General features: G+C 38.0%; 1 protein-coding gene across 1 annotated transcript in view; it reads left to right on the top strand.

The window, feature by feature from the left end:
- Nucleotides 1–21,239, top strand: part of LOC588140 (poly(rC)-binding protein 3) — a 144,373-nt gene that overhangs the window by 21,780 nt on the left and 101,354 nt on the right. Inside the window, exon 2 of the mRNA XM_030973096.1 lies at nt 3,665–3,790. The gene's annotated coding sequence lies outside the window, so the exon portion shown is untranslated. The remainder of the gene's footprint in view (nt 1–3,664; nt 3,791–21,239) is intronic.

Below are 21,239 nucleotides of genomic sequence, written 5' to 3'. Positions count from 1 at the left end.
TTTAGGAACAGTCCACGGAAATATGTCACATATACTATGTTACGAACGAGAATATTAACTGGTTCCTCTGCTTACACTATTGATCTTTCTAAGTCTAATAATAATTTAACTACACATGCAAATTTTAATCAGTCAATCAATAAATTTGTATTCCTTATGTCATAAGCATTCCAACAATAGCAAACATGCATATTTTCATCACTTTCTTCCAAATTCACCTTTAAAATGTTCTTGTATTATTGTTTGTGTATCTATATATTAAGATTGTCATGACTGTTCATGTTTTGTATTTTTACCCTGTAAACTAATTTTGCAATTCTGTCTTTGGCTGCAATGAAATTTTAGTTATGAACTATTTCAATTTTAATTTTAATTACACACTTGATCCAAGATTGGTTAAAACAAACTAATTGGTTCTCAAGTAGTTTTGAGCTAATAATAGAGGGTATTTCAATATAATGCAATTAAAGACATATTTTTGCTTTAAATATGTATTTTCATACACTATTTCTTCGCAAAAATTCAAAGTCATCTGCATTAAAAAAAAAATTCTTACATAGATTAGTAATGATCACTCACAATGCTGTGTAAAATAATTTCTGAAATTAATGATTAAAAACAATAAAAAGTCATTAGAAACCAAAAGCCTCAATGTTAAATGCCTGACAATGAATTCAGACCCATTGTTTCATTCATAACCTTGTTTTTCTGGAATGTGTATTTTTTAAAATCCTCATAAATTGGCATTGTAAATACTATTACGAAGTGACCATGGACTAATAGTAATAAGAAAGAATGCTCACCACCACATTATAATTTTTTTTTTCCAGAACTAAACTTCCTCTGAAGCATAGAAGAAAGTTCTAGAAATTATAGAAAGTGTGCTCGCTTTGGTTGATGAGTACTTTTCATCACAATCCATGGCTCATTTCTGCCCATACCGAATTAGCTTTCATCGACATTATGATGAGGCTTCAAATTAATTCAATCTCGTTACCTCGGAATATGCAATCAGGCTGCAGCTTGCAGTCTAATCTCTGTTTTGGTATAAAGACTGTCTCTTTTTATCTCACCTTGTTTGTCATATGGATGATTTAATCCCATGATCCATTGGAGCTCTAATTCTCCATAGCATACAGATAGATCCCTAAAGACATCTGTATGATAAGCTGTACGCGCCCTGATTCTGTGATTATCAGTGTCCATTTAAGGTATCATTTAATGTATCAGATCAGTGAAAGCTCCTCAGTTTGATAATTTTGCTGAAAGAAACTGGCAATTTTTTCTTTCTTTCATTAAAGATACAGTTGAGTTCTGGTCATGCGATTGCATTGTGGGAAAAAAGGTGTGGAATGAGCTTCAGTGTATATCCTTTCTAAATAAGGTGAACAAGCATGAATTGATAGCTCATAGTTCATAAGCTTTCTGTATGGCTTTATGAATAGAGAAATGTCAGCTTGTGCACAGTAATCCCCTCCATCATCGCTCAACCTGCCATTGATTTTCTTCTCTTTGATTTAATGAAGCATCAGAGGACTGACTTTGCACCTGCTTGGGGCCTTGTCCCTGTCCCCTCTGCAATAATCACCATGGTCAGTGTGGGAGGGAGTTGGATGGGGGAGTAGCCCTCATTGTCAGTCAGGCCAATGTACTTTTCATAACTTCTGGATAATGGGTAAACAGGGGGTGGGTGGGGGGGGGGGGGGGAGGAGGGGTATCAAGCCTCAAAATTGATTGTCATTAGTTAGCAGTACATGTAGATGCCACATCTCTTTATTTTTCGATCTTGTACTTCACACAAAGATATACATATTAATTATATTTCTCAAATAAATAGTTGTCACTTTACCTAATGTGTTCAACAGAAGTGAAATACATTTTCTTCATAGTATATATCCCCAGAGCTAGACAAATTGATAAGATTTTTGGCAAGCCCATAAGCATGGAATTAACGCTGCCCTCATCAATACCTTCTACTTATTTTGCTTCTGGATGCTGCTTCTTCGCATTGCCACCTTTGTCAATGCCTTGTAATCTTGCGCATTCTGAATTTTTCTTCTTCTTCCAAAAATTTCATTCATTTTGTACATTGTATTCATTATTCCTTATTAGGTCCCTTCCTCTATCCCGATTCCTTTCCAAATTTGTATGCACATACATTAGCATGCCATTGGGGTCACTGTACTTTCCTTTCCCAAAATCACCCATGCATTTAAGGCTGCGAGGATTACTTGCACTGTTAACAACTGCTTAAGTATGATTTCTCATACTCGAATACTCGGCCGCCATTTTTTTTTTTGTTGCCCGCGCCTGGCACTGTCCATGCAGACGCTTACCCGTGCCTGGGAGGCAGCGCCGGCATGGGTAAAAATGTTTTTCAGCTCAATCACTGTCAACTCACCACTCAGAAACTGGGACCAAATGTTTGGATTTCTGTTTGGACTCGGAGGAAAATGGATTATTCTGTCATCTTTTGTTTTAAAAAATGCATTGTTTACTATTATTATTAAATCGGTGCCTTCAACTGCAACTCCTAGTAAAATCGTGTGAGTTTTCGGAGACGGACTTGGGATGCTTCTCCCGTAGTATGGTGGTGGCAACAAACAAAAAATCAACAACTCTAACAAAAATTATTTAAAAACCCCCCCGAAAACATGGCGTCCCAGTATTTGAGTATTCGCCTGTAAGCCTGGGAATGTACTCGAGTACCTTATTACACGGTTATGCACAGCCTTAATGACCATCAAGTTGACATTTTGTCTGTTTTGCCTACCTCCACTATCCTACATGCTACAGAGTTATTCCTTAGATAGTCCAAGAGTCGCTCTTTTATAATAATAATAATAATATTAAATTTATATAGCGCAGCTTTTATACAAAATATATTCAGCTGCGCTGGTTAAGAGCTCCGTTTTACTAAATTCTACAAAAAAAGATCTCTCAGTTGAACGAATAAGTTTTTAAGTTTCATCTGCGACATATAACCTGCCCTTCAAAATGCCATCTTAATACTCTCACATTTATGGTCCAATTTTTTTTAGAATTGTTAAAAATAATTAAATGATACCATAATTGACCCCCTAGTACGAAAAATCGCTTTAACTTTCTCATAACAATTTCTTTCTAACTCAATATTTCACAGTATTTTTATCTTGAACTTGTGCACGTCCCTGCTAAATTATAGTTGCCACTTTTCACCTCTGATGAGTGCCCCTTTCACATCTGATAATTTCCCCTTTTCTTTTTGTAATAAAGTGCCCTTCCCCTTTCTTATAAATGCCCCCTTTTTACCTCTGATGACTGCCCTTTTTAGGTATGAGAAGTGCCCCGTTTTAACCTTTGATAAGTGCCTCTTTTTACTTGGACACATGCCCTCTTTCCTTTCTCATAAGTGCCAATTCCCCTTCTTATGAATGCCCCTTTTCACTTCTGATATGTGTCCCTGCCAAATATGACTCATTCTTTGGAAGCCAATACATATCTCAATTATGATAAAATCATAATATTACAGTGTTACCATGATGTGTGGTGACTTATTTGATTCACAATAACATTATGCAATTTCATTGACTGCTTTTAAATATGCCATAGTTGAACAGATGCTATGTTAAAGAACAATTAAAAATAATAATTTGTTGTTGTATATTTGCTCTCTTCTTACCAGGTAGCTGAATATTACGACAAGCCTGTATGGTGTGAAAGTTAGCCTCCATTACACTCGCTCCTGCTACATTAAAAAGATTAACAGAGAATATTGCAATAGGAACCTTGTTTCCCTTTTCTTAATGAGGTAAGTGTCCGGATTTACTTACTGTCAGAGTATGTGATTAGATCAGTATCCGTTATATTTGCACTCTGTATTAAACAAACTATAATAAGTCAAACATGTACAACTATACAGGTGGGCTGGAACAGTTTTTAAATGAGATGTAGTGATGAAGTTAGTATGAAAACTCATGCTTGTACATGTGCACACTGACGCAAGAAGTTTCTGTGTAATGTTCAAAATGGTATGAAAAAATTGACCCCCCCCCCCCAGTTTTATCTTAACCATTTAAAGCACCCATACCATATTCACATGCCTGTGTATATTTGCAGATTGACATATTCTGAAGATATTTCAGTCTGTCTTCTGTTACAAATGTTTAGGTAACCTGCAAGACTCTTTAATCATTATTCCCATTGTGGCCAAAGATGATCATACATGCATTCAGGGAACCTACATGCACTATGAACGTGACTGACAAAGAAAGCGGACAAAATATACAGTTCCTCAGGTAGACAAAGGAACATCCCTTCATTGCTATTATGTGAAAATGTGTAGAACAGGTGTCACATGCATATTCACCTTTTTACATAATAGCAGTGAAGGGATGTTCCTTTGTCTACCTGAGGAACTGTATATTTTGTCCGCTTTCTTTGTCTGTCATGTTCATAGTGATGTCACTATAAACATGACGGACAAAGAATATACGGTTCCTCATTCTACCCTCAACAATTGCTGTGGTAGACAAAGGAACATCCCTTCACTGCTATTATGTAAAAATATGTAGAACAGGTGAATATGCATGTGACACATGTCTACCACAGCAATTGTTGAGGGTAGAATGAGGAACTGTATATTTTGTCCTCTTACTTTGTCCGTCATGTTCATAGTGTGTACTAGTGATATTTGAGGTCATGATCTACTTCATCTCACTTTACTTGCATTTCTATTTCATAATTACAATTCTAATGCCAATTAGAATTGCCTGAAGTAGGTGAAATAGTTCTAGAACCTTAGTTGCTCCGGCAACGGCTGGGAAACCCCTCACCTTATTCCCTATATATGACCATGCCTGCGCAGATATATTCTCTTTTCTTCTACCAGTAGTCAATTCACGTTTCTCCCCAAGGAAGTTTAGATAACTTAATTTATTTTCCCATACTTTTTTTTGATTTTCTTACGATTGTTCTTTTCCACCCTGATCACTAAACATGTGTTCTTCTCGAGAATCGTCACCATGATCAGAGGAAGATAGCGGCACTCTCCCCGGGAGAAAGAGGCTGACACCTCTGAGGCTCCTGCCGCCTCTCCTGCCCATTCAAAAGGGGGGGGGGGATGGAGGAAAGACTAAGCACAGTGCTAGTGTTACTCCTTAAAAATTATCCTCGCAATCGTCGGGTTAACCTTAGTCTTAGACTTCCACAGCAGCCATCGACTTGACAACGGGTGCATCCCCTGCTGTTCCGGCTGCGTTAATCTCGGCCCTGCCTGTGGCTGCCTTAATCTCGGCCCTGCCTGTGCTGGCAGGAGCCAACAACTCAATGAAAGAATTACCAATACCTGCTCCCATTAGCCCATATCCTAAGCAGAGCTCAGAAAACCTAAACAATTTTCTTCTGGAGGCACTGCGAACCGCCCTGCTCATGCAGAACCAGCAAAGTCTCCCGTCATTCCTTCATTACCAATGTACTGGCCGCTTCGAGGTCCTTTTCTGCATGGGCAGGAAATTTCATCCATAATATGATCTTCTTGATCAATAATCAATTTTTCGCGAAGTCGGTCAGTGGTACCATGTATTTATTTCTTTATTTGGCTTGAAACGATATATCTTTCAGTATCTAAATATAAATTAAGGTACATTATGGAGCATTATGGAGCTACAGTAAAACAAATACAGCCATTTTCAGAACTTTAAAGGGTGCTATTTATAACCTGTGTGGTTATTGGTGCTGGAAATTTTGCACTCTCAAACCAAATTTTTTACGACGTCGCCTGTGATGATGGGCTCAGATTTCAGTAGAAGAGAAATAGAGAGATAAAGTTGAAAGGCAATGAGAAAGATAGATGAGTGTCAGAGCTTTCTGAAAGAATGAGATTAGTGACAGACGGGTGAGGGAAGAGCATAGAGAGAAGCATTCTATTCATTGAGAAGGGGAGAACTGTATGAGGAAAGAAGAGGTTCAACAATAATATTGGTGTGAAGGAAATAGAGCAGGGAAGAGATTATAAAGTCTGAGCGGGTGCTTGGTCTCCGGTGGCCAGTCTCAAGTCAGAATAATCTCCTTTTTTCACGGTTGAAAAACCTCATCAGGGAGTACAACGCTCTTTTCTCTGCTCAGGCTCTCACATCGCATGCATTACATTGCTTGCTAATCAGTCTTACTTTCGATTTAAGGATGAATCTCAATGGATTCAAAATTTGTAGCCAACTTTGCTTATCTTATGATTACTGAGCAAGTTTCCTTCAGATTTATAGCTGCGCATCAAAACGTAAATCACCTTTGATTCTATTTTTTTTTTGCAGCGAATTGGATTCAAAGTTCATAAGTGCTCATTGTTCCTTGCGTGTTGAAACTTGTATTATACAGTGCGTCCCAGAAAAAACAAAACCGAGAATTATCGATGTTTAATCATAACTTAGTCACATTTATAATTAATAAATGACACATATTTGGAAAGCTTAGATCCTCCTCTTTCATTTGATGCAAATCATCTGATGCATATTTCACGCATGAGTGATTAAAATGAATTTGAAGAGAGGAAACCCACAAGTCATTTGGCGGATGATATCTGAACTTCAAAGAGAAAATCACATTTCTAGAAAGTTGAGTTTCTGCCCTTTCATATGACACCTCAATCATGAAACATGAGCAAGGAATGACAAAGTTCTGTATGTCTAAAGTAGTGCTTGCATTTTCATAATTCTATCAAACGTATTTGTTTTCACTGGCTGCCTGCCGTAGCAATAAGCAGAATTGACAAAGGACTTAACTCCGTTTCGTTGACAATCGGCCGTAGACGAAAGACTTCATGCATGGCCGATTGTCAACGAAACGGAGTTAAGTCTTTTCTTAATTCCGTTTGTTGCTAAAGGCAGGCAGCCAGTGGAAACGATTTTGTTTGATAAAATTATGTAAATGCAAGCAATACTTTAAACATACAGAACTTTGTTATTCCTACCTTATTTTTCGTGATTGAGGTGTCATATGAAAGGGCAGAAACTCAACTTTCTAGAAATGTGATTTTCCCTTTGAAACTCAGATACCGTCCACCAAATGACTCTTTGGTTTCCTCTCTTCAAATACATTTTAATCACTCATGCGTGAAATATGTATCGAAGGAGTTGCATCAAATGAAAGAGGATAATCTAAGCTTTCCAAATATGCGTCATTTATCAATTATAATTGTGATTAAGTTATTGATCAAATGTCAATAATTCTCGGTTTCGTTTTTTCTGGGACGCACTGTACATTGATTGCATTGACTCGCTTAAACAAATGGCTAGAAGAATCAAGAAAACAATGATACAACTAGAAATGCAATCGTGTCACAACGATGTGCGTGCAATGACGCCGTGTTTCTACGTGTCGAACGAAAGAGCTTCTCTCGGACTATCCAGAGCAATTTCTACGAAGTCTTTAGCTTCTGTAATATTGGAGACAGGTAGGGCGAAAGAAAGGCCTCAATATGACCTTGATGGGATGGTAGTGACTATGCCTACGATGTTTGAAAGAAATTGGGATAGGGGAAAGAACCTAGAAAGGGCTCGCAAGCACTACGTGCAAAAACAAATGGGATTAGTTGCATGTTCGTCATTGCAATCAAGATCGTTCTAGGGGTCAAAAGCGTGAACCCGATTTGCCCCCATAGACAATGCGTGTAATGCATGGGCGGAAAACGTACAGGATCTGTATTATGACCGGAGTTAAATTGTTTTTTTTCTCTCTCTTTATGTCTCTTTATGGGCCGTATATGGTATCATTGGAAAGAGAATTTCATGGTCGTTATTGTAAACTACTCTCTTTTTTTATATGATAATCCTATTGAAACATGTGATGTAAAATAGATTTAAAGGACAAAATGGCGTCTTAAATGGCCCCCTTGACCAATTTTAAAAATCCGGCCAAGAGGTGCCCTGCGTATTGCATCTCGGAATGTCATTGCAAATTTTCAAGGAAAAAAAGGATGTTTAGGGGGCGAAAAGTAGTCTGAAAAAATGACGTCTTGGCCGATAAGTGTTATAATCGGGCGGAATTCGTATAGTGACCCTTGTTCAAATGCGATTTACTCACAATTTTCTGTGTAAACATATACCATACTTGGTATCATTCGAAAGGGCACTTCATTGCGGTCAGTTTGACACCATTGTCATCTGCACGCAATGTACTGCACGCATTAAAGGCGCTATTATGTAATGCATAGCAAATTCATCATTTTTGGCGATAACTTTGCGCTGACGTTATTAAAATTTACTAAACTTGGCAGACAGTTGTCACGTATATGGATACATGTGTCTGCCAAGTTTCAACGACGTAGGTATAAAGATCGCCATTTTAGAGCAAGTTGAAGTTATTTCGGAATTTTCTTGAAAATGGCGAATTTGGAGGGCAATTTTCGCAAAGTTGGTCAGTGATAGGGTATATAATTTTGTATATGGCTGGAAAGGGCATATCCTCAGGTATCTAAATCCAAAAAAAGGTACGGGTCTGCCAAGCCATAATGGAGATACGGCCACAGAGAGAAAGCCAATTTCCAGAACTTTAGAGGGCGCTATTTATGTTTTGCAAAGCCATTGGAGCGTGAAATTGGGCATGGCTATCAGCAATTATGAGACAAACATACTGTGAGATTTTAATACAAAACGGACATTATATGAGAAAGTTATGGCAGTTTTAGATTATTTAGGGGTCCATTTCTCAAGAATTTGAGAGATTGTTGACGGAGTCGGTTTCAGATTTGAATTTTGAGTATGAAGATGGCATTTTGAAGGGCAGGTTATACGTAGCAGATTAAAGAACATCTCTTAGACTATCTAGAGAAATTTGTTAGAAGTTTGTAGGATCTAGGATAGTGGAGATAGGAAGGAAGATAGAAAGGCCTTAAAATGGACCAGAAACGGACAAAATGGCGCCTGGACGGTTATGCATGAGTGATTTCGAAAATCGAAAAAGTAGGTGACCTTGATGAGATGCTAGAGACTATGCCTATGAAATTTGAAATGAAAAGGACATGAGGAAAGCCCTAACTAGGAATCACAAGCACCATGTGTAAAACGAATGCGATTTTCTGACGAGGAATATAATTATAAGGAGGAGAATATTAATGGGGCAGAATGTGAACGAAAACAAGGCAATGACGAAGGTTCGTCATTGCAAATAGAGACACAAACCCGCATTTGTATGGTCATTACAGACCTACTGAGTTGATTTGGTGGTGTAATTGATTATAGTGTCTTAACTTGAATTTAGAATTATCTCATTCACAATTTAAGAACACTTACACTGATTGTACCATGGAGGTGGGAGGAAACTCCCTAATTACAAACTTACTTTTCAAGTCCTGGTACTTTGTGATCAGCAGATCTGCCACTGGTGTAAATAGCCTCAGCTAACTGCCAGTGGGCTAGCTTTCCACCACATATCAGACATTGTTTGTGTGTGCACGGCCGGGGCGACTTCAGGGAATGCACATTACAGTCATGTATGCTTTATCGATCAGCTGTCAAATTAAAATTATGAGATCATGGACAATTGACAAGTACAATTTTTTAAAACAATATCTAGCCAATTTTTCTCCTATATCTTTGGTTGTACAACACCCACATTTTTGTGTGAATTTTCCTCAGATCAGTAGATGTATGTTTGACTTTCAGGTCAAAGTCAAATCAAGCGTTGCTGGGAGCCAGAGAATGGGTATGCGACTATGCGGCATTAATTTGCATTTGCTGATGCATCAGAAAAAGTTTTTACAAGAATCTGCAGATCCCTGGGCCACTGGAGCAGGCATTGGAGCATTAATAAGGGGCCGTTGATAATTGTGTTTTAAAACTTGGGCTTTAATTCTTCAAACTTTGTATGTAACTTCTGTTGCATTTCTTGGATTTATAAAGGAATATTTTCTCAAGTGAAGCACATAAACAAGTATCTTTACGGTCTGTTTGATGATATCTACCATCATTTTGAAGTTGTCTGAGATACGCTCACGTCTTGGGGTTTTGGTATGAAGCTGACTGTTTATAGTTCATGAATATGCCTACTGTGCTTGGAACGCTAGCGTGCCCCTCTTCTTAAAGCTTTTTGAGAAATAAAAAATCATATGGCAGTTGTTTTGTATTTTTTAGATTGAATTTTTCAATCCAGATGAGACTTGGACCTATTTTTTTCCTTTAAGGTTTGCCTTAAACACTTTATCATGAATTCCTTTTGTAGAGGTGTTGTGGTCTAGTGGATATGTCACCGGACTGTAGATCACAAGGTCCGCGGTTCAAGTCCCGCCGCAGCACTAATGTCCTTTGGCAAGACATTGATCTACATTTGCCACTCTCCACCCAGGTGTTAAATGGGTATCCGGTAGGATGCAAAAGCTAATGTGGTTAGATTAGCAAGTGTGCGCTTGTAAAAATGACGCCTGGCTGGAATGCTCCCCAGGGAGTGGAGAATGTACATACATTTTGTCCGGGTAATCCTGAATCCAATGACCAGGGTAATAATATACTAATCTGTAGAGCGCTTTGAGAGGGCCTCTGGTCCTGAAAAGCGCTATATAAGAACGAGCTATTATTATTATTATTTTGTGAACACTGGACCCCTAGAAATTGGCGTTCTATGGCTGTTTTTATCGGGCATATGTTGTCCCTGCTCATTATTTTGATGTACTGCTCCTTCTGCGGCTGCAAATCCATACCAAATGTGGTATCATTTTAAAGTAAAAAAAATGCACTTTCTAATAATACTAAACATAATCATGATTATGTCATGACAAGAGAGATATAATCAATCACACTTGAGTTTCTGAACACTTTCTGAGAGGATTATTGCCTGCTTGACCTTAAAAATTTCGAGCTGTTCACTGAGCTGAGCTGTTCACCGGATGTAGGGTTGGAATTCCTGCGAGAAACCTGGGCTTCCCATCCCATATGCGGAAGTCAGATGGAAAGAAATGAGCATCTGTCACAGTTTCTATTGTCTGAATAAATACCAATATCCTTGATAATTATAATCATTCATCACGCTAAGATTAAATGTCACAGAGCCATGGTGCAGTTTGAATTCCTACAACCATCAACCCTCCCCCTCTACATATGTGATGGTGTATCATTGAGATGGATAGATACCAGTGATGGCAGGATCATTCTCTTCCTCTTATTGCCAATGATGGCAGTATCACCTGGTCAGGGGCCAGAGAGTGTAACAGAGTTCCTGTCTTACTCTATTACTTGATTTTGGGAAATGATATGTGGTGCCTGCAAGCAAGGACCTAACACATGATGTAAGGGTGGTGGTGGTAGTGAGGAGACACTTCTGCTACCCACTAGCTGCTCACACTATAAGTTGCAAAAAGTACATTATGGTAGCAAAGTCCTGGTTGGAGCTGACTAATTCAATTTAACCTACACAAACAAGTGAGCCCCCTCCTCTTTAGAGATGACTCCCTCCTGTTGTTTTATTGGTGTCCATAGGTGGTAGATCGTTATTATTGTGAAGGGAGTGAGCAAACAGGCACTGTGATCAAATTAGGATAAAGTGACTTTCAGAGGCTAGTCTTATATTACAGGTCCCACCCCAATCATTTGCGTTGAAACCACAGTGAATAGTTCATTGCATTGGGTCACAATACGGATTCCCCTTGGTTTCCGCCCAATTAAAACACGAAGTGGCTATGACGTCATTTTTCAGACCCCTTTTGCTAACTTTCCAATCTTTTTTTTTTGTCTTGAAATTTTTCATATACTGGGTGGCCATATGCAGGGTATCTCAAAACCATAAAGAGTTAATATGGGAAATATGACAGAAAAAAAATGGCGATTCTTTGTTGCATACGGCCGTGACGAATGAAAACATGGCACAATTTTTTTTGAAATGTCCTGAAATGTATGCAAAATGAATTAAAGACTATTTGGAGCATTTTTAAATTGTGCGCGTACCACATACGCGCATTAATTGACCTGAAATTGACTAGACAGATATTGACCGTAATCATGATAAATATGAATGAGAAATGACTTTCCCCTATGAAGATATGATCATGAGTTGATCTTCAGAAAATCTTCACAAAATTTCACAAAATGGCATCTGGATGACGTCACAATAACCTGCAAATGTTGGAGACATGTCTTATGATAGATGGATGGATGGATGGATGGATGGATGGATGGATGGATGGATGGATCCATCTATCATCTATCTATCCATCTATCTATCTATCTATCACCTATCTATCTAAAGCCTACATGATGGTAAGTTACCATTTTCCATAATGTCATTGCATTTTTGTCTTATTCTCCATTTACATGTATCTTTTCTTGGTTATATATAGCATTTACATGTATCTTTTCTTGGTTATATATAGCAGGAGCTGCGATACCACTGTAGTAAACTCAATTTAATCTTTGGCTTAACTAGGTTAGCTTGGTGTCTGTTTCTCTTTGTTTGCTTCCATTCCTGGTGCTTTGGCAAGGGAGGTGGAAAATTTAATTAGCGTATAGGATGGAGCATCTATGACCAAAGGGCATGCTAAAACTATTAGGAGGGCACTATATGATCAGTCTTGAAATGTAGAGTGGGTTGGAGCCTTTAGTTAGGTTCACACAACAGTCCATTGAATTGAAGTTAAGCTCATGGTTATACGTTTTGAAAGCTATCCTGTAGTTAAGGATGCTCTTGTATTAACATAATTTAAAGTTAATTTGAATTTACAATCCACAACACATCTTAAGGCTAGCATGATAACTATGCGCAGCCGAAGTTATGTGCTGTAAGGACGCAATTTTACTTAAAGGTTACGCTCAATTGTAGATAAAATATAAGCTTTCCCAGCTTGTTAACTATGAATACTTGTTTTTTTTGGTCCCACATAAACACTTTTTATGGTAATCGAATCGTTGTTTGTAACTTTGTGGTTTTGCAAACTTAAAATTTTAAATGGAAGACGGTACCATGTGAACGTAGCTTTTTGTTTTACTTATGACTTACACGGAATTGCATTATGTAAACTGAGGGACCTTTTGTTTGGTTGGTTTTAGGTGTTTGTGTGTTTTCTATTTATTTTTTTGTTGTATTTTTGTAGTTGGGTATTATCATGCACGGAAGTGTTAGATGTGTAGTATGAAGATCAGAGTAAGATATGGAAGTAGTTTTTTAACATACCGAGATAGAAATATCAATTGTTGGAGATGGAGTTGAAATTCACAAACATTTTATGGGGGGAGAATTTCTGTTTTTTCTTTATAGAGCAGTAAAGAAGAAAGAGAGAGATGATGTGGTGGAGAAAATAGTGTCCTAAAGAAACATTCAGTGCTGTTGTGTTTTCCCCTAAGGCTCCTATATAGAAAAAAATATTTAAATAACTTAGAATTTGAAAAGCTTGCAATATATGAAATAGTTAGAAAGAAAGCCTAGCCTCTGATACTGAATACTCATTTAGTTTGGCATGTTTTCATGAAACTTCTCTTTCTTTCCCCTCAAAATTATATTGTCAGACTATAAATGGCTATGGTTATTGATGGTTCCATATGTGTTGACTGTAAAACTGTGCATAACTGTGTAATGAGGTACTCGAGTACACTCCCAGGCTTACAGTCGAATACTTGGACGCCATGTTTTAAAGAAAAAAATTAATTATAAATCTAATTTTTTTTATGTTGCCACCATCATACTATGGAAGAAGTATCCCAGGTACGTCTCCAAAAACTCACATGATTTTACTTTGAGTTGCAGTTGAAGGCGCCGATTTAATAATAATAATAATAATAGTAAACAATGCTGTTTTTAAAACCAAAGATGACAGACTATTCCATTTTCCTCCGAGTCCAAACAGAAATCCTGACATTTGGTCCCAGTTTCTGAGTTCATTCGTTATGTCTCTTTAGATCAGATTAATGTATCTTGATCTTCGGAGTAGTTGCTACAACCGGCCGTGTCAGACACGTTGCCCCGGGGTGCGAGATAGGACTCTTGTAGCGTGCCCCCACTTTACACAATTATACAATAACAATTAACATTACATTTAATTAAAAGAATGAAGCGATTAATAGTACTCTCATGTCACAGGGAAAATATATTCTATATATTATGAATCAATTGATTTGGTCGATCCAGGTTGATGGCACAAACACGGCACTACTAGACAGAGATCCTAATAATTATAGAGCTTGGTCTCGTTGCTCTGTTCGCCAGCAGTTTAAGGATATGGAATCCCGCGGCACATTACTCACAAGAGTTCTAACAAGCCAAGCTTATACAGAGCTATGATAAGTAATTTGTGCATGTACCACCCACTCGATCGATCCACAAACAATTATTATTAAAATGAAGAAAATAAACAATATTTGACTTAATATCAGCACTCAAAACTGTATTGAAAACGAAAAGGTAGCCAGGTAACCATCTAAAAATTCATAATAATAAATATCTATAAAGATTTATCAAGCAACAAAACAAATAATATCATGTTCAAGAAAAGGATATATGCACTGGACTGAAACTTGAAAGATAAGTAGACAATCCACAGCGTCTCCTATTATGAGGTCACACTCAGCTGTGATGAAAACTGAGTGCGCGCAATACGCTGTACTGCTGTTGTGCGTATAATGATGCTGGTGCTTCTCCGCGTTAATAGTCAAAACTAATATCCAAGAATACGTGAAGAAAAACAAATTTGAAATTTTTTTAATTCTGTCAAAAGTGAACATTTGTTAATGTTTTGCTATAAAATTAGGTCCATCGATGACGAAAAATTCCAGATTTTCTCAAAATCGCCCTCCAAGTGTTGTTATCCGTAGTCCGATGTAAATTATAATTCTTATCGTGCGCTCAAACGCGAGTTACGCCTGAAATTTCTGGAGCCCACAGAAAACACGTCCTCCCCTCCCCTCCCCTTAAACTAAGTTTCTGAGTGGTGAGTTGACAGTGATTGAGCTGGGAAACATTTTTACCCAAGGTACCATGTCGGCGGCCGGCGCTCTCCCGTGCACGGGAAAGCGTCGGTCTGGACACGACATTTTAAAACCTAATCTTGCCATCCTGCGCTGCATATTAATATATGAATATATATTTGCGTTGGTACGGTGTGGTGGAGATCAAAATTAAATCGGCCAGATTCTGGTCTTAACCAGTATGTCACAATGATTATAGAAATTTATGACCTGGGTAATCCTTCGTTAACGGTAAACCTCTCGATTTTCTCGCAATGGCATTCATTTTAAGTAAACATAGCTTTTGTAATTTTTGTGTGAAATCTCACTATTTGATGTATTATCGCATCGGATTCTGTGTGCGTGCGTATCATGAATATTTATGATTAGCCCATGACGTATGGCTCCTATTGAGCCAATCAAATGCAGCGATAGGATGGCAAGGTCAGGTTAAAAAAAAGACGAGGCCTGGAAAGTGCCAGGGCACAAAAAAAAAAAAAAAAAATGGCGGCCGACTATACGAGAAATCGGACTCGAGTAGTTGTCAATAGTGCGAGTACTCGTCACAGCCTTAGTTGACTGCCTTGACGGGCTCAGTTAAAACTGTTGATTAAGATGAACTTGAAACTGTACATAGTGTAGCCTTGAGATGTTTGGGGATTCTCATAGAAAATGTATTAATTTGAAGGGAAATTCACTGAAAAGTAAGTGCTCATATCCACTGCACAAATCAATTGTTATCTTCATGCTCATGCATTGTCTTTGCATTGTATGTGTAAGTAGAGCAATGTATGCCCAGTCAATATTTTTCACTGTAGTAAATTTCATGCCTGCAGTTTTGATGTATCACAGGCCTAGAATCTTGACATGCGGTATATAACATTAAATATTTAAATCATTGTGCAATATGTATTGCTCCCTTGAAATGAAATGGCTCGAGCTCCTTGGAGTATGAGCAATTTATGATCTTTAATATTTAAGTTTTTGAGACAAGAGCACAAGGAGAGAAGAGCAAGTATACATGAGAGCCCACCTGAGTATTGAACCGCTGATTCATTAATCAAGCAAGGGGTTGAGAATGCTATCTGTGTCACTCTCCATGGGGTCCGGTCGGTTGTAGAGAGAAGACACATGGGAAATAGTATATTGGGGTAAAGTGAATATTGTAAGAGATATTAGAATCCCAGATAGTTTGAGGAGAATGTAACCTTGTGAAGATTTAAGGCTATTTGGAATAAAGGTACAGGCCTACATGAAGTGTTCCAAAGGCAAAAGTGCAAGGATCAGGAGGGGCACACCTGTGTCATGTCAAGAATAATTGCATGCAGGGAGGTTATAATTTCAAAGGCATCACTCAACAATTAAGAATAGTGTTAATGGTACTACATGTATGTCCCATTTGCAGGCCAAAAAATGAAAAGTTTAAAATTCCAATAGCATTTGAAAGACAATACTTATTTAGAACTTCCCTCAAAACGAAAGGGCTTGAAAATGGCTTTTTGGGAGAAAATAACGTTCATTAGATGTTGAATCACTGCAATCACTTAGTAATCGTTTGATTTTCAGACTGTTGTACCGAATGGTCTTAGGTTTTGTGCCGCACAAAAATTCAATCAGTTTAATTTTTGGCCATTACAAGTCGTGGGTCATTTTATGTACTGGTATGTTATTACCAAAGAAAAAAAAAATGTCATCAGTCACTCAATAGTGTCTGTAAGGGAAGTCTAGAAAGTAAACAGGTTTCCTTGCATAATTTGAATACTAGGACACTGCTTACGTTTCAATTTCACAGATAGGACATACATGACATATTCATAATTCCTGCAAAGTTCTACAGAATTTGATGTAGGTTGCAAAAGGGACATAGTCAGTGGTGAAGATGAGAGACAAATACCCTGTTTATAAGGTGATCCGTTGCGTATCGATCCAACGGATCACCTCTTGATGTCGTCAAGTTTCTTCTATCTTCTTAATTATTAATATTATTTATTTATTTTTTCTCTCATGTAAATTTGATCGTTAAATACCTCAATAGTGGAAAGAGCTAAATCAATGAAGTTTCATAACATGATGTGTCAAGTCAATTTCCAGAACATAACGTCAATATTTTTTTGAAAAAGTGGTCATGTGACCTTCCAGGCGCCTTTTTTTTTCTTCATGCATGTCTTTCAACGATCATATCTCACCAACGGAATGTCGTACAGATTTAAATGAAGACTGTTAGTTGGTGCATGAGTTCCCTTACATTCGGTATGTGGACGTAAACTTGATGTGATGTCATTTTCATCTTTTGAAGCCCTCGACACGCATGAATAAACACCAAATCTGCTCACAATTAAGACATTAATGACTGCAAAGGGATCCTCTTTTATGTGGTACCAGGAAGCTGTAATGAATGGAGATACCGTCTCGAAAGAATTTACCGAGGGAAAATTATTCAAGATTAACCTGGCTTAACAAAAAGAAATGTAACCCTCTCCAGCCATCATTTCCATCAACAGCTGTCCATATCAATGCACAGTCCCTCTCTGGCATTCCAAATAGTACGAAATGTTACGCAACGCCATCTGCTTCCCTAAGTTCTCTATTCACTCTTTTGCAAAAATATGCAAGCATCGGGCTTTGAAGCCATGCGTGGCACCGACAAATTAAGTCATGTTCAGGGAAGATGTATTTTGCTATAACATATAAAATGCAGAATTCACAACATATGACCAATGCAACTTTCTATTAGTCATCAAATGAGTTTTCCGTTCTCGGATAGCTCTACTGAAGACATGGCCATTTTAACCAGCGAAATCGACCAAGCAAATCATGAGTTAGAACGAATGAAAGATTTTCATCATCATGCTTTTCTCATCTAATTATTGACATTTTCCGAAAATTTCCGAAATTTGTACATAGCTAGGAAGGTAGTCCAAAGGTTTATCTTCCTAAAGAACTAAATTAAATTGTGTTATATGTTTGCGCATTTATTGATTTAGGGCTAGAAGTTGTCAAGTTAGCACCACTATTCACCCAAAGTACGGGCCGGCAAAGCAAAAGCCGCCGTGCTCGCTGGGCTGGGCTGTGTGTGGAAAGGGAGGACTTAGTGCTACTAGGGAGCTGTACGGTTTCGGAGGGGGATTAAGGGGATTACGTTAGGGGAAACAAAAGACGCGCGGTGCCACGGATGACTTCAAAGGGGCCTCTTGGACGGGATCTCCATTCATTACAGCTTCCTGGTGGTACCAAAAAAGTGGTACCTCATGGCAGAAGATTTTCCACACATTTCCTTTAAAGTTCACACTCTTTTTCAGAATCATTCACCACCCACGCCATTTGCACGTACTTATATGGATATTGTTACGGATATATATTAGCTAGCAATCCATACAATTTTATAAATGATTATGAAAACCTGCTGTATGTAACATGGGGACTGGAAGTGGAAGCAGAGAAGTTTTTAGTGCTATGATTGTTGTTTGGTAGATCCCTTTGGAAATTTCTTGCTGTAAGTTAGTGTGCATTCAAGAAGTGGTGTACATGGGTCTGGTGGTTTTCGTTGTAATGCAGCGATGATGTGACATGGTTTTCGTTGTAATACAGCGATAATGCGACATGGTTTTCATGTTTCGTGTCAGAGTTGCTGCCTCTCTGGATTTTGGCCAGGCAGTTTACCATGGTGTGCAATTTGCTGAAGTTACACACATGTGTCGTTCAATAATTGATTGAATTAGAAAAATAGCCATAGATTTTGTTGGTAAATTGTTGTATTTTGCACCAGTTTTAGAGTTCTAGAGTTTTAGAGTTTCCGAAAAACAGGCCTAATAATTACCCGAATGAGATCGGTTTCCCAATTTTTAAATTTTTTTCCTGATTTTTTTCTTCCTGATTTTTTTTTCTTCCTGATTTTTTTTTCTTCCTGATTTTTTTCTTCTTCTTGATTTTACTGCAATTTTCCCTAATGGGGTTGAGGGAAGAATTTAAAAAAAAAATATTTGTTTTATAGTGCTCACTATCACCCTTGCATAAACTGTGTGGTTTCAGTAATTCCTTTTGTTGGTTGTTGTAAAGAGTGTATTTTAGATCACAATGTAGACAAATTAAATATTGTATTAAAAAGGGATCCGGACAATTGTTAAGCTGTTTTTTGAAGCATGAAGAATAAGTGTATGTTAATTCTTATGTGAGAAATAGTTACTTTCTGCTGCGAGCGTTTATATCTACAATGGACAAGGGGTAACATGGCGTGACATGGCACAACCTCCGGAGGTTACCTCACATTAGATATATAATCAAGGTAAAAGAAAAAGGAAGGGAGAGAGAGAAAGAGAGAAGAGAATAGGATATTTTAAGACTTGCCTTCTTTTTGCAGGGCAAAAAAGTTTGTAATCAACGGTAATGTTAAAATGTTTTGTCTTTTCGTATTCATTTGTTATTCTGTGCATTTTTATAAGACATATTTATTTAGAAATCAATGATGTAGCGCTAGAGTCTTAAAGTAGTGCATTCTGTGCAGAAGCTTAAATTGCAAAATTGTAAGTGTGTTCATTCATGAAATCCCTGTGCAACCTACCCAATTTTATTTTTTCCAAAAAGCTGTGTTTAATTTAGTATTTTTATGCCTCCGTTACGAAGTATCCAGAGGCATTATGTTTTCGGGTTGTCCGTCCGTACGTCCCGTTCTCATGATCGCGTTATCTGAAGAACTGATGGATGAATTCCTGCCAAACTTTGGTCATGTATGTATCTTGCAGAGCCGATGAACTGATTAGATTTTGGGGTCACAAGGTCAAAGGTCACAGGGCTCATTATGTATGCAAAAACAGCTCGTGATCGCGTTATCTGAAGAACTGATTGATGGATTCCTGCCAAACTTTGGTCATGTATGTATCTTGCAGAGCCGATGAACTGAGTAGATTTTGGGGTCACAAGGTCAAAGGTCAAGGGTCACAGGGCTCATTATGTATGCAAAAACAGCTTGTGATCGCGTTATCTGAAGAACTGATTGATGAATTCCTGCCAAACTTTGGTCATGTATGTATCTTGCAGAGCCAATGAACTGAGTAGACTTTGGAGTCACGAGGTCAAAGGTCAAAGGTCACAGGGCTCATTATGTATGCAAAAACAGCTCGTGATCGCGTTATCTCAAGAACCGATTGATTGATTTCTGCCAAACTTAGGTCATGTATGTAACTTGCAGAGCCGATAATTTTTTTTTAGATTTTGGGGTCACGAGGTCAAGGCCAAAGGTCATGCGGCTCATTTTGTATGCAAAAATAGCTTGTGATTGCATTATCATTAGAACAGATTGATGGATTCCTGCCAAACTTAGATCATGTATTTATCGTGCAGAGCCAATGAACTGAGTAGATTCTTGGGTCTTGAGGTCAAAGGTCAAAGGTCATGGGCTCATTATGTATGCAAAAATAGCTTGTGAACGCATTCTCATTAAAACTGTCAGATGGATTACTATTTAACTCAGGACATCGTGCAGAGCCAATGAACTGAGTAGATTTTAGGGTCATGAGGTCAAAGATCAAAGGGTCATATATGTATATGAGAAATTGCTTGTAATCACGATATTCTGAGAACCTGTTAATGGATTACAATTGAACTTGAATTTGAAAAATTTCTTCTGTTTTGGTTTGTAAAATTGCTCTATGACAGAGGCATCATTTTCGAACGCGCGCAGTCGAAGTTTCCATCTAGTTTAGCTTGCATTTGTAAACAATTTACGTATATCTTGGGAAATGCCAAAGTTGCAAGGTCAAATGGAATCGGACCAACAGAAATGTGCTTTCTGATTGCACTGCTGCATTATGCCTGCATGAGCATGCCTTTTAATACGATGGATTCACAATCCACAGCGCCATCTAGCGACAAAAATAGCAGCTGTGGCATTGTTATATACCCTATGGTATTAAGGGAATTTAAAGTCCACTTCAAAAATATATTTTCTTTTAATAGCTACACGGCTCTTGTTGGTGGCTAACGGCTGGCGCTGGCGCTCGTTGTACGGGCATTTTCAGTGGCCCAGTGGAAGCAAAATGAGTTGCCGCTGGTCGCGTTAGACAGGTGGTCGTTGTGTACCCGTTCTTAACTACATGAAATCTCACCGGGGGGGGGGGGGGGGGGGGGGGATCTTAAGTGGTCATTACAAACAGGTAGTCGTTAACACGGGTTTGACTGTATCAGTATTGTTGACCGTTGGGTATCTGAATGTCTGCAATACTTACTGTACATGACATATGTATGTTCGATTTGTATGTATGTTTGCCTTTACTTGGAATTTAAATAGGTAAAATCATGTTTAAAAAAACATTACAACCTTAAAAGAAATCCCCCTGAGCTCTAAAA

The sequence above is a fragment of the Strongylocentrotus purpuratus genome, unplaced genomic scaffold (genome assembly GCF_000002235.5).
Source record: "Strongylocentrotus purpuratus isolate Spur 01 unplaced genomic scaffold, Spur_5.0 spur5_scaffold_6, whole genome shotgun sequence".
NCBI lineage: Eukaryota > Metazoa > Echinodermata > Echinoidea > Camarodonta > Strongylocentrotidae > Strongylocentrotus > Strongylocentrotus purpuratus.
Note: the sequence above shows the minus strand (reverse complement) of the source record. Positions and strands in the feature narration are given on the sequence as shown.